The sequence below is a fragment of the Macrobrachium nipponense genome, chromosome 1, assembly GCF_015104395.2.
Source record: "Macrobrachium nipponense isolate FS-2020 chromosome 1, ASM1510439v2, whole genome shotgun sequence".
Lineage (NCBI taxonomy): Eukaryota > Metazoa > Arthropoda > Malacostraca > Decapoda > Palaemonidae > Macrobrachium > Macrobrachium nipponense.
This window is the reverse complement of record NC_087200.1, coordinates 8,946,482-8,957,235: the sequence shown is the minus strand read 5'-3', so window position 1 is coordinate 8,957,235 and position 10,754 is coordinate 8,946,482. Positions and strand designations below refer to the sequence as shown.

Below are 10,754 nucleotides of genomic sequence, written 5' to 3'. Positions count from 1 at the left end.
GGTATAGAGGAAGTTGATGATGGCAGTGCAGCAGAACACTTCTCATCAAATTATTAGGAATGTTATCGCACTCGGTACTAAGAAGTACTGGATTTGATGAGATGCAAACTCATTCATCGATTTCAAAGTACCAGCTAAAACATTTTTTATGAAAGTGGAAACTATGATAATAATATAAGCTAATGGAGGTCCAACAGAAATACCAGAGTCACTGACCATGCACTCCAAAGACATTGACTTGAAGACACTTTATTATGAACTGACTATGCTAAACACCCTGTGCAAAGTTGGAAAAATTGGCGGTCCTTGTAAGGTGACTACTATATCTACAGTTATTGATGCATTACAGTCACTGGAAAATGATTCTGTTCTTGCTGATATGGTCTCTAAACTCAATAAACTTATAAAGATTTACCTGATCATTCTGATAACCACAGCCACATCAAAATCGACTAAATAACGTCTTACTCCTACATGCCCATATAGGGTTAACAGTCAGATGATCTAAATACAAAGCAGATTGCCATAGATTTTATCAAAAAGAACAACACTACACTTTGGACAGTTCACCTAGATTACTCCTTAGCTCTACATCTACGTAAGTTATTTTGGGTAATGATAATTGCTGAAACAGCTTAAGAGATATTACATAGTATATAATTGTATTAGGACAACCTATTAATAATTATCCTTGCTGCGACAGATATTGTCTTATACCTTGGCAACTTTATCTTGTCCCTTGCACCCCCATTTTTAGGAGGGTCCTGTGCCCCTGACCTGAATGTGCTTTTATTGGTAAAATTGAGCACATGAATGATTGAAACGAATATTGAGTGACTGATTTGATAGTGAACTCATAATGTGAGTTTGTGTTTAAAGAAAACAATAGATCTCATATAATTGTCTCAGTTGCTATTCAAGTTAATAATCACTAAGCCATTTCCACTGACAAAAGTGGGGAAATTGCACAGACAAATAAATAACTAATTATTCGTTAAGATGATCTTAACTTGCTTGCTTTGAAACAAACATCAATGATATAATTAATTTGTGAAATGAGCAACTCGCTTAGGAACAATTGATCCCTAAGGGCTAGAACTGAACACAGGGAAACAGTGATTCATTTACACCGTTTTGCCATGATTAGTACTAGTCCCTGGTGGGTCAAATGTATTTTGCCTGTGTTTAGTGCTAGCCCATGGAGGATCAAATATCTCTAAGTGCATTTGAACACCCAGCGGGTACTACTAAACATGGCGAAACAGTGCAGCTGAAGCACTGTTTCGCCATGTTTAGCACTAGGCCTAGGGGATCAAATGTTCCGATATATAAATTTTGTATTTAACATGTTTTTTTTTTTCTGCCAAATGTCACGACCTTAAGCACTGTGCTAAAGCACTGTATCTCATGATATCAAACGTTTTCCCTCGACGATGTCTCCTTTTCCAGACATTCGTAGTCGTGAGCTTCAACCAGATCTTCATTGGCATTCCCTCTGTCGTTCCGGCCTATTGGTTCCTGCAAGTGAGGGGCTACGATCGCTCGCCCCACCTACCAACATTCCACTGGGTGCTCTTTGAGCTTGTCATCTGCATCATTGCCATCGAATTTGGCTTTTACTACGCACACAGGTTAGATCACATCAGAGCTTAACAGAACATATTGTGCAAATTATAGTTAAAGTTTCGTGTAAGATGTGTTAAAAACCAATTAAGATTGATTATCAGAGTTTCGTATAGAAAGTTTTACCACTCGTAAAACATGGTGTAAATAAAATTGTCACTCATAATCACAGCATACGAACAAAGATCCTCTTAGTTGAGGGTGCAATCACTAACATTGTTTCATCATTCACAGCACAGTATAATAAGGTTTCAGAACTCGAAAATCATGAAAATAAGAATATTTCACAATTATACCATTTTTCAGGATACATATAATAAAATATTCCATGCAAAGTTCAGCAGAAAAGTTATCAGACAAATCAAAAGTTCTTTAATTCCCGAGGTATTTTATGAGCTAGTAGAAAGTTTCCCGTTTGCATAAGTCACAGATTCTTAAGGGCTATATAGGATACAGTATTACCATGGGTGAAGAATATAACTGTTAGAATGTAAATATGAAGAAACGTGATGATATTTTAAAAGCGTGTCTGCCTTTGTTGTTTCCATCATTACAAAATACTTGATGTACTTAAAAACAGAAAAGAGAAATCACTTCATAAATGAAAGCAAGGTCTACTCAACCATATTCAGTGATTTCCTAGAAACAGCACACATAGCTCAGAACCCTTAAAACTATTACAACCTGCTTCAAGTCAGGTACAATGCTTTCGACTCATTGAACTCAATGAGACCAAATGCAGTAGACTTTTTTTTATCCTGCTAAACATAATTCTTCTAACTGTCCGCTAACCTTATACGGCAATGTAAATATTTGTGCATTCCCATAGGAAAAACTACAATGGCTCGTATTCTTTTGAAAGATAAAAATAATTAGTACTTTTAATTCTAGTCCCTCAGTACGTCTCCATCAGCATGGTTATTGACCCGAAGTCTTTCTCCCTGAACGTGGCTGACACTCATGCGTGTGTGTGGATGGCGAACTGGTGACCGTAAAGATTGTGGGCAAAACCACCATCGCCTATCTCTGTAAAGGCCAATTAGCCAAAGTGGGCCAATGGCTGAGTAGTGCCATTCTCGGCTCTTTGTTTCTTAAGTCCATGCATAGCTCTCCTCTAGTTCACCCGGCTGTAAATAGGTACTAACGTCTGCTGAATTCTAGGTAAAAGATATGGGGCTAGCAAACAGATCCCCTACACACTTGCTGAGAAATTGGTGGGCCCAAAAAGCAAAGAACATAAAAGGACTCACCACTCTGTCTACTCACAAAGACTTGAGCCAAAATTTGTGCCTTCTGTTTAGAGCAATATACAGCAGTTCCATTAGCTTCCTCATTATAAGCTCTCTCATTCCCTAACTCTTACAAACTACCTGAGCTTTTTAAGCTAAATGAAATTATGCCACCAATAGTTCTACCGATTGTTCCTCCATTAATGATAAGGTTCTTGTTTTTCATGATATGCATGGTAACATGCAGCATTATACAACCATGGCTTATCTTCAAAACTAAACTTGAGGATTTTAAAAGGAACCCTCCTCTTGATAATAGTCTTGTAGTGATCACATAAACAGTAATGTTTGGACCGAAAATAATGCTCCACCTGAGCTCAATAAGATCAAGTGAATACCATCCCAATTGGCAAGGGATTTCAAGTACACCTTTCATGAAAATTTAACATCAGGAACAAACTGATCCATCTCTACATTACCCTGAGCCAAACAGTGATTAGATGAGCCCAATACAATCCCTGTAACATTTGTGAATACAAGGTCAAGATGTTGGCCAGATTGGTGTGTGGGTTCATTTAATAACGATCAGAAATAGCGGAAAATTTTTGAGCAGAAATGCAATGATTGAGCTACGCCATTCAGTGTGATGAGCACTGTCAACACAAACGAATGTGAAACAAGCCTTGGAGTCAACTTCCGGAACTGCGTACATTTTGATGAGCAAAACGCAATAAATAGTCATCCAACTCTGGGTTCCTACAGCTAGCAAAACAAAGATTTATTAGTCTTTCACAAACTTTAACCACCTGTGCTTCGTGACTTCCACAGTTATACAGTGGCCTATGAGACATGGAAAAAGCAATTCCACGGTCTTTGGAATGGCATTACTTGTTCTTCTCCATCCAGTTATTAAAATTGAATGGAAAAGGACAGTAAACTGCCCTTTCTGATGTATTAATCATAAGAGGACAGAATACATACACCTTCACAGTGAGCAGGAAGACTACTTTCGTGGTTTCTTAAATTATCATGATGTCTCTGTAAAGAGACATCATGGTTGTCTGAAATCCATCTCCCAGAAGGTTATGGACATGTTTGCATGGATATGTAAGAGAAGAATTTTATACGATCCATTAATGTGTGACCCACGAACTCCACCCAGTATACATTATCGAGAAGGCAATTAATAATGAGAACAAAATACACTACAGAGGTCCGACAAATTACAAACAGATTTTAACTATAAAATGAAGCTCCCCTATGTAAGAACATCAAAAAGTCACCGAACACCTCAAATCTTACAATTCATTTATGTTTTAGTGTCTTAAATCCTTGGGGGGGGGGGGGGGGGGGGGGGGGGCACCCAAGTGTTCATTATAATGTATAATAGATAGAAAACAAGCAGACGATGGTGTTCATGATTCCATGCCGTAACTGTAACGAAATTGACGTTGGGGAGCCTGGCTCACCCACCTTACAAGATTAACAGAGCATAAAAGATAAGTAGAGTATGGCTCAAAGAGCTTAGGGATTTTCATACAAATGAGGGATACTCTCCATCTCCTAATTAGGAGTGGGGGGCTGAGATGTTTTTCTACAGAAGCTGGATCTGGCAAAAGGAAGATTCCGGAACGGGATATCATCAGCCAAACTAACAACATTAATCTGTCAGAAGGACACTGTAAATTGGATTCCACCAACCAAGTAATCTTAAGAAACTAATTTTAAGCAAGTGTTCCAGTGGATATGCCCACAAGACTTCACATATGTAGGAGCTAACGATGACTACAAAATAAATGGTTTGACCCCAATTTCTAACACATGACAATTACCGCATTGGTACATACCACTAATGTTGCTGTGCCACACCTGTACATGCTGTTTAAATACACTTGTCACTAACCCTCTACATTTACCAGTGGTCAGGATTACCAAAGTCTATTAATCAAAATATATGGTCTTGTCATGTTAACACTGTACAGTATTTATGCATTTTTTAACTTGATAAAACACTATTATTTACGGCAAAAGAAATCAATACATACACACACTCACACACACACACACACACACACACAACACACATATATATATATATATATATATTATATATATATATATATAAAACATATATACACAATATATATAGTGCAATCTGTCTCTTCACTTGATAAGAGTTATGTTACTCATATAGCTTATCCCGTTTCCATGAATGATCATATTGATATATTGATTGTCATACCAAAGTTTCACCCTTTAAATACTAATTTGACAGGTTTCATACAAACATCTTATTTCAAGAGTTGTTCTAGCTTGTCTTTCATCGATATATATATATATATATATATATATATATATATATATATATATATATATACATACATTATATATATATATATATATATATATATATATATATATATATATATATATATATCAGCGTGAAGGGGTTCAATTGGAAACGTTGTAATTCATTTCAATTCTTTATTTCCTACGTTTCGTAATATCATATTACATCTTCAGGGAATCTGTTAAACAATAAATAAAATTACTTAAAAATTACTTTAAAAATTACTCTAAAATTCAACACTTATAAATTACAACACAATTAAAAAAAACATACAGAAACGAAAACAAACAAATAAAAAGACCAAAGACCGCTAACCAACCTTATGCCGAGAAAGCAAGAGACAGAATGACAAAACATAAATAAAAGTTAGCTCAGGTACAGTTGTGTGGAGGAGGTTCGGGTATTTAACTGGGGAACCAGTTTTGTTTATAAATAATGACTCTAGGATAGGCAGTTCATATGCATTGTTTGCTTGGCCTATGATTCGGAAATGGCTTCTTTCTATATATATTTTACAATTTTTTGAATGGTTTCTTATATTAGAATGTTCGGGATTGGAGAGCCTGTATGTTTTTTTAATTGTGTTGTAATTTATAAGTGTTGAATTCTAGAGTAATTTTTAAAGTAATTTTTAAGTAATTTTAAAGTAATTTTATTTATTGTTTAACAGATTCCCTGAAGATGTATAATGATATTACGAAACGTAGGAAATAAAGAATTGAAATGAATTACAACGTTTCCAATTGTCCACCTTCACGCTGATGTGTCCTACTGTCCGTCGCCTTCCTCTGTCTCCTGAGATATATATATATATATATATATATATATATATATATATATATATATAATATATATATACACATATATATATATAAAACACTGTATTCCAAAGAGTTGGCTCAACTGCCACTTCTAACAATTAGAATTTTGGCTCCCTCTACATTATTCATTCTTTGCACTGCACTTTCAAGCAACTGCTGTTCTGTGATTGGCAGCTTCTCTTTGACCATCATCCATCGCAGTCACTCACAAATGCCTTCGTGAGCATCACTACCATTTTTCTGTCAGCTACCAATGTCCACTCAGACTTCTTTTCTGCCGATTTTCTCTTTTATTTCACAACTCTCCCAATCACTTTGACTGTTTCACCAGTCTCTACAGCTTCTCTTTGATCAACTCAGTCGCCGCTGTATCATGTTATCTGCAAAACAACATAATCCTTCTTCAACTTACATGCAATGTATTGTCCTTTTGTATACACAGAAGTCATCCAGTTTCCTTAACGTCGAATTAAACGTTTTTTATTGCACTGTATTATAGCTTTATGTCGAAATTAGTACTGTAGTCCTTTTTATAACATGAAATTTACTCTACAGGTTAATCCATCACCGTTCCCTGTATAAACATATCCACAAAATACACCATGAATGGCAGAGCCCCATAGCCATCTCAGCATTGTACGTCCATCCTGCGGAGTATATTTTGGCCACAGTAGTGCCCATCATGCTCGGACCCATCATTCTAGGGTCCCATCCTGCCACACTGTTTCTCTGGTGTGCGCTAGCGACAATGAACACTTTGAACGCTCACTGTGGATATCATCTCCCATTCTTCCCATCTCCAGAGGCACATGATTATCATCACCTCAAGTAAGTCCTACTTTGTGGTGAGCTTCACCCTGCACTGACGCAGACTGAGTACTGACTAAACCTATACTCTGTTTTTTTCATCTGTCCATCTGCCTGTGGTGTTTTTGTATGGTAACATCGCGTCACGGGCTTTGGATAGTTACGCAATGTGTAAGTTTTAGGTAAATAAAAGGATATCTGGGCGTACATTTGCAACTGAAAAGTGTTTTAATAATTTACTGTATGCGAATTACAACGTTAATATTCGAAATAGGATATTATTATAATCGTGAATGTAAGCTGAATGTAAAACTATCTAAAGCACGGGACGCAGTGTTGCCATACAAAAACACCACAGGCGGATGGACAGATGGAAAAAAAACAGAGTATAGTTATCCATTCAGTCCTTAACTACACATTTTCCACAATCATTCAGCATGCATATATATATATATATATAATATATATATATATATATATATATATATATACATATATATGCAGAGCGTGCATACATAAATCAAGTTCAAGTTTCAGTGTGATCATAATTTTGTGAGTGTGCGCACATGTGTGTTGAATACACACACACACACACACACACACACACATATATATTATATATATATATATATATATATATATATATATAATATGTATATGTATGTATGTATATATGTATATATATGTATATAGTATATATATAACATATATACATGATATATATATATATATTATATATAGTAGTATATATATATATATATATTATATATCATATATATATATATATATATATATATATATATATATATATTATAAAATGCATGCGTGTGTATACTGTTAAGCAAACACAAATGAAATGATCTGTAATGGGGAAAATGTACTATACAGGACAGAAATACAGAAGGGAGCAATCACAATCATTCAGGAAAGCACTTCTTAATTTTAAAGGACGTCCAGCAAACAACATCAGTAATAATTTTAGAATAAGGAAATAAAAAAAAAAATATTGCATAGAACTTTACATGCCATTTAAAAAAATTCTGTTTTGAATCTAAGAGCAAAGTTTGCTCTTGTACCCTCCATGGACTCTACATCTTAGAGAACATGAACAAGAACTTGAACGCATCCCAAAAGGCCATAAAGGGGAAGGTGCCCATTCTTCTGGAAATGATCCCATGTACAAAACGTTGCAGCCAAAACTTGCATAAAAGCCACATACAATATCTGATGACTATGGTGGAGTGATTACTAACTCCATCCATTTTAAGAGGAGGAGTACCAATCTAAAGACTTGAGGGCCAAGTGAAAATTTATGCCTTTATGAAATGCACATTTACTTTGGCTTGGCCACCCACACATCCTTGAGGAGTCTGCTTACATAACTCAATCTCGTGTCGTATATCCCAGTCAATACAAATATCTATACTCGATTAAATGAAGTCAGAGTTACAGCGTGTCTCCCCAAGGGCATAAGGGAAAATGTGTTTTATTCTATAAATGAAGCAAGTTAGTTTATATGAAAATTTACGAAGTGCAATTCTATGTTCTTAATAGGCCTCCTACATTTTTATGCTAAGGTGATTTTAACTTGTGAGTGGATCTGCTGAATTTGATTTTATCCTGCAAAATGATGACTAAGTGAAATGTTTACAGCTGCAAGTAGATGAAGGTGAATCGTCTTTTATGTCATTCACTCATTCATTTGTAACGTAATATTGCCACGTACGATTTTACCCGCAGAGAACACATTTTCGTCGTTCCACCAAATCCCAAAGAGGGCCAGTTTTAGTCGGCAGAATCTGAATCTGGCAGAACATTTTCAGTAGACGTGTCTACAAGTGAAAGCTAGCTTAGTTCTTTTAATCAGAAGCATCACCATAAAAAAAAATGCAAAGTGCTTGGCATTTTGATTTTTAAGTATAGCATTCTATAAAAAGAAAAACTATTCAATCAAATTCTCGAGGTTCATTTCCACTATCATTTCACTTGTCATCTTATAGGTTAAAATGGTTTCAGATTAAAATAGGATAAATAATAATTCCGGGCGAAGAAAAATGGCTCAGGATGTGAGTATAACTGTTTTCAAAAACTTAATTTTTATTAAACTAGCAGAAACTTGGAATAATAAGACATAAAAATGAGTCTCCAACAGGACTAGTGTTCTTCCTAACATGAAAGATATCAGATGATCGTCAACGTGCAAATCAATGATCGGTGTATCATTACCAGATTTCATTGAAAAATAATGAATGTTTACTCCTATATCCAGTCACTATTTTCAGTAAGGTTCTTCATGCATACACAGCACTTTTTCCATACCCTTCCTTGCAACAAATTTGAAAGCCAGAACGATTCATCTCAGCTTCAACTAGTCCTCAATTCACAATGCCTTTGGAGCCTCCAACAATAAAATAAAACACTGAAGGTCGAGACACGCGGTGAATAGTCCTAATAAGTTGTTATCAGAAGTATGAAAGTTTCTGCAAAACGTTACAGCTTTACTTTGAATGCAGATTAAAAGGCTACGATCAGGAATTAATTGAAATGGTTGTAGACCTAAGATTATCCCTTTATAGTAGCAAGTTAATTAGAAATTAATTAACAAAGCCGTATCCTTCAATTCGGCATGAAGTTTCTAAAAAAGTAAAGTCTACATTTTGGCCGTTGACCTGTTAGGTATAAAAAAAAAGTCACAATGAAACTGATCATAGATCACGATCACTAAATCATTTGCAGAACTGTGTACGGAAAGCATTTTATTCTCAAAGCTTAAAATGGACTTATTTGCAACCTTTAACCCAGTCTTATTAGATCTGCACTTTCAAATATCACGCCATACTCGAGAAGGATAAAGTCAGAACGCTAACTTTATATAGAATGAAATTAGCTTCTTATTAATGCTCTCATGGTTTCATTATCTCAAAACAAAACAAATGAATCAAGAATTTATCTTAATTGTAATTAACGCATATTATCATTTGTAGCAATCGCTATTTTTTTTCGTTTGTATAAATATTATCATTAGTACTACTACCACTACTAATCCCTAGATTCAACCAGTGCTATGGAGTTCTGGGCATCTTGGATCACCTGCATGGCACGAACAGAACTTCAGGGCCTCCGTCAATTACCCGAGGCACCAGACCTTCCTTACCCTGACGCCACCTCGCAAGATGTTCCCGGATGTAGAACCTGACGCCAAGGCCATCAAGGGCAAGAGCTGCTAAGGAACAGTCCAAGGAAAGAAGCAAATATGAAAGGCTGGCCAAAAAGCCAACGAAAGTATACAGTGAAAGCCAAAACATAAGTATTCAAATTCAAATTCAAATTCAAATGCTTTATTTCGGACATAAAAAGGCCATAGAAAAATACATACACATATACACACACAAATTATATAAAAAGTCTCCACACTCCAAGAGGACAAAATTTAAAATAAGTAGAGAAATGATTATGAAAGAGAGGTGGAAAATTATGATATGAATGAGATGCGGATAATGAAACTAAATGATTCTTCCCACTAAAAGGGCACACACATATGTAGCATCAGAACAAAACAAAGAAATACTATATTATTGCATAAAGAGCGCACCAAAATGCACTAAGTATCAATGAGGCTTTTCCAGTGTTTGAAATAATTGAATTATGCAAGTAAACTGGGTGGGGCAACCCTCTTCATAATACAGTTTTGGGAATTCTTCAGCCTTTGCAAGTAGCATGTTATGGTTTTGCGTCTCAGTTCTTGAAAAGATGGCTGACCAAAAGCCACAAAAAGAGCAGATGCGCTTGCATGCCTCCGAATGCCCAAGAGTCTTCGTAGGCTGTCGTTGTAACAAACTCTCAGCTTATTCATAGTTCGTTGTTTCGCTCTGACAACCAAAGATATGCCATAAAAACTTGTACAAAAGCTCTGAAAAAGCATTT

The 10,754-nt window shown here is 35.5% G+C and overlaps 1 pseudogene; it reads left to right on the top strand.

Annotated features, from left to right (window-relative positions):
- Positions 1 to 10,190, top strand: part of LOC135220084 (fatty acid hydroxylase domain-containing protein 2-like) — a 33,936-nt pseudogene extending 23,746 nt beyond the window's left edge.
- The last annotated feature ends 564 nt before the right edge of the window (positions 10,191 to 10,754 follow it).